The sequence below is a fragment of the Oratosquilla oratoria genome, chromosome 39 (genome assembly GCF_046742065.1).
Source record: "Oratosquilla oratoria isolate Oo_2021 chromosome 39, ASM4674206v1, whole genome shotgun sequence".
NCBI classification, from domain to species: Eukaryota; Metazoa; Arthropoda; class Malacostraca; order Stomatopoda; family Squillidae; genus Oratosquilla; species Oratosquilla oratoria.
The window spans coordinates 40,518,660-40,526,104 of NC_134815.1; positions in this window are offsets into that span (position 1 = coordinate 40,518,660).

Genomic DNA, 7,445 nt, shown 5'->3' on the forward strand with positions numbered 1-7,445 from the left:
ATATATATATATATATATATATATATATATATATATATATGCAGAGTCCACTAGGAAAAGGAAAAACACACGGAGTCCGAGCGCTTTCGTGATATATTCACATTATCAAGGAGTACTCCTTGATAATGCGAATATATCACGAAAGCGCTCGGACTCCGTGTGTTTTTCCTTTTCCTAGTGGACTCTGCATATTTGTGATTCACGTGTGACTTGTGAAATTTGTACACACACACACACACATATATACATATATATATATATATGTGTGTGTGTGTGTGTGTGTGTGTGTGTGTGTGTGTGTGTGTGTGTGTGTGTGTGTGTGTGTGTGTGTGTGTGTGTGTGTGTGTGTGTGTGTGTGTGTGTGTGTGTGTGTACATATATATATATATATACATATATATATATATATATATATATATATATATGTATATATATATATATATATATTAGGGTGGGTCACAGATTCATAGTAAAAATTTGAAAGTGAACTTTTTGTTTCTGTACTCATGAATTATTGTGAGGCTTCATGAGAAACTCCCAAATCTGGAGTTTCATCCAAATCAAAGCATACTGAGGGGTCGCACCGAGTAATCGAATGTTTGCTTTGCTTTCCCTTAGCATAGCGTACCTACCATAAACTGCATTGTGGGCGCTATGCCTTTAGATATGCTCCTTGGTGATGCCAACTTGTTTTGTGCATACCCCGATGTAGCTTTTGCGAGATCAACTCGGAAACAGACTGAGCTGTTTTTGTTGGGACAGCCTTGAAAACCTCAGCCACATTGCCCTTTCAACAGGGGAAGATGTTCTACGGCGACTCTTCTGTCATGTATCGAACAGTAAGGACAATCAAAAACGCTGCCATCGACGAAGTCGCCAGAGTTTGGGAATGTGTCCAAATTCCTATTGTCTCACTGCGATCAATTATGGAAAAACTAGAAACCCTTGTCAGGAAGTACGAAGTCCGTAAGAAGGCAAAAAACATCAATCCGAGGGGGACAAGTTCTCCGACGCCCTCCTCCAGGGACAATTGTCCTCACTGTTCGACATCGCAGCCCCTGCCACTTCTTCCTCCATGATCCACCTCAACCAGGAGGACAAGAATTTCCTCCACGACCAAAGGAAAATGGTCATGAGTACTCTTGACAAGGAGAGCGTGGCAAAAGAGTTTTGGAAACATGAGAGGTTGGCTGCTGAGAGAAGGAGAAGGAGTTGGCGGAGACTTCAGAGAGAGAAGAGGCGGTTGAGTTGACGAGCGGGAGTTTCGCCACCGCTTCTTCATCAACTCCTTCGTCCTCCACCAACTCTCCTGCTCGGGGAAGCGCCGCAGTATCTGCTTCTCCTCCGAAAAGGCTCAAGATCACGAAGGAGCTGGCAGTAGCGGTTGACAGGGTCAAGTTGACCCCTCGAGGAGCCCACCACGTCTTCTCTGTCATCGCTGCGGACCATTCGCCGACACCGGAAAGTGTTGCGGAAGGAAACAACAGAAGCAGCCGTCAAGGATTATCAAAACCAAGTACAAGAGTGCAGCGCGGTTCTCATCCTTCATTGGGACGGGAAACTCTTGCCCGGATTAGAAAGTCAAGGTCATGTCGATCGCTTAGCCATCGTTGTCACCAGTCCGTCTCTCGAAGGAGACAAGCTCCTGGCTATCCCTGCAAAGCTATCCGGTACCGGACAGACCTCGTCGGCCTTGCCTTGTGCAGCGACAATGTCACGAAAGAGAAGACCAAGATGGTGGAGAAGCTGGCCGTTGACAAGGACCTCGACAAGAAGCGATGGACGACAACGACCCAAGATCCTTCTTCGGTGACTTTAAGTGACCTTGTTACCAAGGAGTCTCTTTTCTCCCTCATGGCACTGAAGTTGAATGCCTCGTTTCTCCAATTTCTTGTGCTCAGTTAGAAGGAAAACGAGGTGTACAACCAGGGGAAGGAGACAGTCCTATCTGGCAGTGACCAATGATGCAGCGGAACGGACGATGAAACGGATCACTGATTATTCCCAGATCCTCACCAAGGACAAGGGCGATCGACAAGCTCTCCTGCAAACCGTCGAGCACCACCGATGGCTGAACCTGAATCCTAACTGATCTTACAGGAGAATATACAAATCGTTTCAATCGTTATTTCAGACATTTTCAGTTTTATTTTGAAGAAAGTCCAGGAAATGTGTCATTTCTGTCACTGTTCCAGTGTTCCTTGTGTAGTATCAGAGTAATAATCCTCCCATATGCATTCCTGTATCGTGAAATGTTCCTAGAATAGTTATTTACCTCACTTCAGAGCAAACAGTTTTGTGTCTATGGCATTTATAGTTGATGTGAATAAATAAGCTTGAGAAATGAACACTTGTACGGTCTCGACAAAGTAACTACACTGTGCGGCCCATAAATCTTGAAAAAGTCACATGAAACTTTGTGCTTTTTTTTCTTTGCTATCCCTCACATTAATTCATGGGTGTCGTAAGAGATTTCAAACTTTTATTTTTTTTACCCACCCTAATATATGTGTGTGTGTGTGTGTGTGTGTGTGTGTGTGTGTGTGTGTGTGTGTGTGTGTGTGTGTGTGTGTGTGTGTGTGTGTGTGTGTGTGTGTGTGTGTGTGTGTGTGTGTGTGTGTGTGTGTGTGTGTGTGTGTGTGTGTGTGTGTGTGTGTGTGTGTGTGTGTGTGTGTGTGTGTGTGTGTGTGTGTGTGTTTGCGTGAGTGTTTGCGTGTGTGTTTGCGTGTGTGTATGTGTGCGTGTGTGTATGTATAAAGCATACGCTTTTCACGATCCGTGCTTAAATCGAAACTAGTAAAAGTGGCGGGGATGTCCCTCTGTTTCTGGATACCTTACATCAACTGTCCATCGGCCGGGTCGTGATCAGATTAGTCATTCAGTTCCGAGGCTCAATCTTCGTTCCTTGAACTGAAGTTTAAGTAGTTTGGATCCTGTCTAATGAGGTCGGATCCCTCTCAGAGGAGTTGGACCCTTCTTAAGGTGGTTGGATTCTTTGTAGAGGATTCGGATCCTTTAAAAGGAATCCAATCCCCATTAAGAGGGATCAAAATCCATTAGAGAGGATCTAACTCCATTAAAGATTATACAATACCATTCCTAGAATCCAATCCCCTTTAATCCAACAATGGCGCTAAGCCTATTCTGACTTCCTTAAGATAATCCGTAACTGAAGAATCTTAAATACCACTAGCCTGGGGAATACATAGTCATGATGACTGATAAAGTGGAATATCGAAGAAGATCTTACACTTAAGTCTTGATGATACAATAACGATTAAAGTATTTGGGTGAATAAGGTGAGGTTGTTGTAGTGTTACTGTTTTGTTGATGTTGTTGTTATTGCTTATCTTGTTATTGTCATTGTTTGTTGCTCTCTCGGGCTTCTGTTAGTCCCTCCACCCTACATATGTTGTGATCATATCTCTTGTATGATCGTGTGTGGGGTAGCTTGGTAGAGTGAATAAGGCCTTGCTCACACTAGCGGTTTCAACCGCGGCAGCTCAATTACAGTGTATGTCAATGGAGGCCTTCACACACAACCGCGCTTTTTTTATCATGCAGTTATCGCGCGGTTCAAACCACTAATATGAACAGGGCCTAAGGTGTCATTTGGAATAATAAAATCTTCAGACGAAAATCTCTCTAGTCGATACGATCGTCTAATACCCTCCCCCCACTAGAAATAAGTAAATAGATAATTAAATACATAAATAAATAAATAAATAAATAAATAAATAAATAGATAGATAAAAATGAGTTGCCACATTGTAAAGACTAAAGAATATTTTAGACGTATGTTTAGAGAGAGAAATATATATATATATATATTCCTCTCACCGAGCTCGAATGAAACAATACAACGTAAAAAGATTTTTGTTTGTATTTTTTTTTTTTTTTTTTTTTTTTTTTTTGTAAACCATGGGTCAGATTTTTGTGTCCGATTTGCAGTGTACGAATCTTTCAGGAGAAAAAGTTTCCGGATGAATGGAAATGTCAAGTATTCACCAGAATCAAATCATTCAGTTGTTCGCTTGGTAGTGTTTAGAAGAATGTCATCGGGTTTTTTTTTTTTTGTGAAAGTGAAAAGTTGTTAAATCATATGTATATAAGTCCTTGTTATTTCCTTAAAAAGAATTTTGTGCCAAAAAATTGGTGGTGATGGTGGTGGTAGTGGTGGTGATGGTGGTGAACGTGGTGGTGGCGGCATAGTTGTAGTGGTGATGGTAGTGGTGGTATTAGTAATGGTGATGATATATAATTGTAGCTGTCATGGTAGTAGCCGGGTTGTAGTGGTGATGGTAGCGGTGGTGATGGTGGTGGTTGGTTGGTGGTGGTGATGTTAGTAGTGGTGATAGTAGCGGCAGTGGTGGCAGCAGGGTTGTAGTGGCGGTGTTAGTGGCGGTGGTGGTGGTAATGATGGTGGTGGTGTTAGTGGTGGCAGAGGTGGTGGTGGCGGCGACGGGGTTGTAGTGGTAGTGGTGGTAGCGGTTGTGTTAGCAGTGGTGATGACGGTTGTTACTGTGGTGATGATAGCGAGGTTGTAGTGATGATGGTAGTGGTGATAATGGTAGTGGTAATGGTGATGGTAGCTGTGTTGGTGGTAGTGGTGGTAGTGGTGGTAGTGGTTGTAGTATTGGTTGTGATGCTGGGTGGTGGTGGTGGTGTTAGTAGTGATGATGGTGATTGTAGTTGTGGTGGTGGTAACGGTTGTGGTAGATGTAGTTGGTTGTAGTGGTGTTAACCGTAGCAGCAGTGGTGATACCAATGGCGGTGGTAGTGGTGGCAGTAGTTGTGGTGGTGATGGCTGTGGTAGTGGTGGTAGTGGTGTCTACGTTGGAAGGGACTTGGAATGAGATGAGCATAATAAAATAATCTCGCTTTTATGATTATTTGAATAATGTCAAAGTCTCAACAGACAATAGAATTACATAAGAAATAACCATATACATTTTTTATTAAAATAGTCCCTGTTATTCATACAAAAGGAAGTTCAGTACACAAGGAAAATAGGTAATAACAACAACAAAAATAACAGTTCAATACATGAGAACAAAAGAAAATTTTGTAACAACAATAATAAAAAGTAAGTCAAATAGTATGCCTACAAAGTTCAATCCATGAGAAAAAAGGAGAAAAACAGTAAAAACAAATGAAAAACAATAACTGAACTAAAGATTACATACACAGTTCAACTTATGAGAAAGAAAAGGAAGAAATTATGATAACATAAATGAAAAATAATCACTACGACGAAGAGTTGCACCTATACTTTGGACAAACTGTTACAGAAATGAAAAGAAAGAAAATTAGTTGAATACATGAAAAAATAACAAAGTCAAAGAGTGCGCCTACTCTCGGGACAAAATGTGACGGGGTAATGTATTTGGGGGTCGTGCGTCCTGGCCGGTGAGTTGGCGAAGAAATGGGTTTTAATAAATTAATTACGCCCGTGGGCGACAAACAATAGTACATTTATTACAATATTGTATTAGAGGACATGTCATATAATACATATATTCTTTAAATGGAGACATAATATAATAATCATTCAGGATCCCCCGAAATGGGGATGGCGAGATAGTGGTACTATGTAAGTGTTACATACAATCATCATGCCTTGTCTCTGGGGAATATTGTCTGTCACCATGGGTCATTGGAGATAATAATTTTAAGGGTGTTCGCGTTAGGACGGTTATACAGCCTGCACGGTGATCACTGTGGCACATCATCCGTCTGGGAGACGAAGAAATGGGATGCAAAACAGCGTAATGGAATGCAAACCAGAGTCGTTCCACTCGAAACCTCTCTATGGAAGCCTTTCGCTACCCTAAAAGATTTCTTTTTTGTCTTTGTCAGTTCCTAAGAATTTCCTTTTTTCTTTACTCTTTTTTTTTCATTATTATTACTTTTTTCTATTTTGTTCTTTTTTAACTTCATTTTGGATACATTTCTTACCGGTTACTTCACGACGTGATTTCGTATAATTTTAGCGAGGAACAAATGAAGGAAATGTTTTTAGTAGGTTGAAATTTTTTTGAAAGATAACAATGTATATTATATTCATCCTTTACCTTTATCCTTATCTTTGTCTTTGTTCTTAAATCATTTTCAGTTTTACAGTAACTCTTACCTTGATTGATAGACATAATCGTTGTCATTACTATTACTATTGCCATTAATGTTACTATTAATGTTAACATTACTCTTATCCTTACACCACAGTTACAATTGTCCTCTTTTACCATCTATAAGGCTACTACCACTACCAACACTACAAATACCAATACCTCTACCAATTCCATTACCACTACCACCGCCACTGCCAACCCCATTACCAGTATCACTATCACTCCCACTACTATTACCACTAGAATTACTAATACCACAACCACTACCGCTACCACCAATCCTACCACTACTACTACCATTACCATTACCACTACCACCCCAACCACTATCGTCACCGCTACAGGTACATGACCACTATCAGTACCTTTAGTACTGCCCTTGCCATTTAGGGAAGGGAGAGCCCGCCCTCCTTAGCGTGGTGCCCCATCAATCAGTCATGGCGGCGAAAAGGTCTCCTTCCAGCCGATGGTCTTTTAGTCATGACCCAATGTTTACATATTAAAGTGCGGCGACTGCTGCCCACCTCAGGAGGAGTAGGAGGAGGAAGAGCAGAAGGAGGAGGAGGAGGAGGAGGAGGAGGAGGAGGAGGAAGAGGACGAGGAGGAGGAAGAGCAGGGGTAGGAGGAGGAAGAACAGGAGGAGAAGGAGGAGGAATAGTAATAGGGGGAAGAGTAGGAGGTAGAGGAGAAGGAGGAGGAGGAAGAGGAGGGGAGAAGGAGGAGGAAGAGAAGGAGGAGGAAGAGGAGGAGGATGAATATGGGGAGGAGGAAGAGGAGCAGGATGAATAGGAGGAAGAAGACGAAGAGGAGGATAAATAGGAGGAAGAGGGAGAGGAGGAAGAGGAGATGGGTGAATAGGAGAAAGAGAAAGAGGAGGAGGAGGAAGAGGGGGAGGAGGAAGATGAGAAAGATGAATAGGGGAAGGAGAAAGAGGAGGAGAATGAAGAGGGGGAGAAGGAAGAGGAGGAGGATGAATAGGGGGAGGAGGAAGAAGAGGAAGATGAATGGGGGAAGGAAGAGGAGTAGGAGGGTGAATAGGGGGAGGAGGAAGAGGGGGAGGATGAATAGCGGGAGAAGGAAAAGAAGGAGGATGAATAGGGGGAGGAGGAAGAGGAAGAGGAGGAATGGGTAGGAGGAAGAGGAGGAGGATAAATAGGGAGGAGGAAAAGGAGGAGGATGAATTGAAGAGGAAGAAGAGGATGATAATGAAGAAGAGGAGGAGCAGAAGGAGGAGTAATAAGAGGATTAGGAAGAGGTGTTGGCTCTCTGAACACGGAAGCAAGCGTGCATCAAAAATCGGGTTTCTGTTCCTAC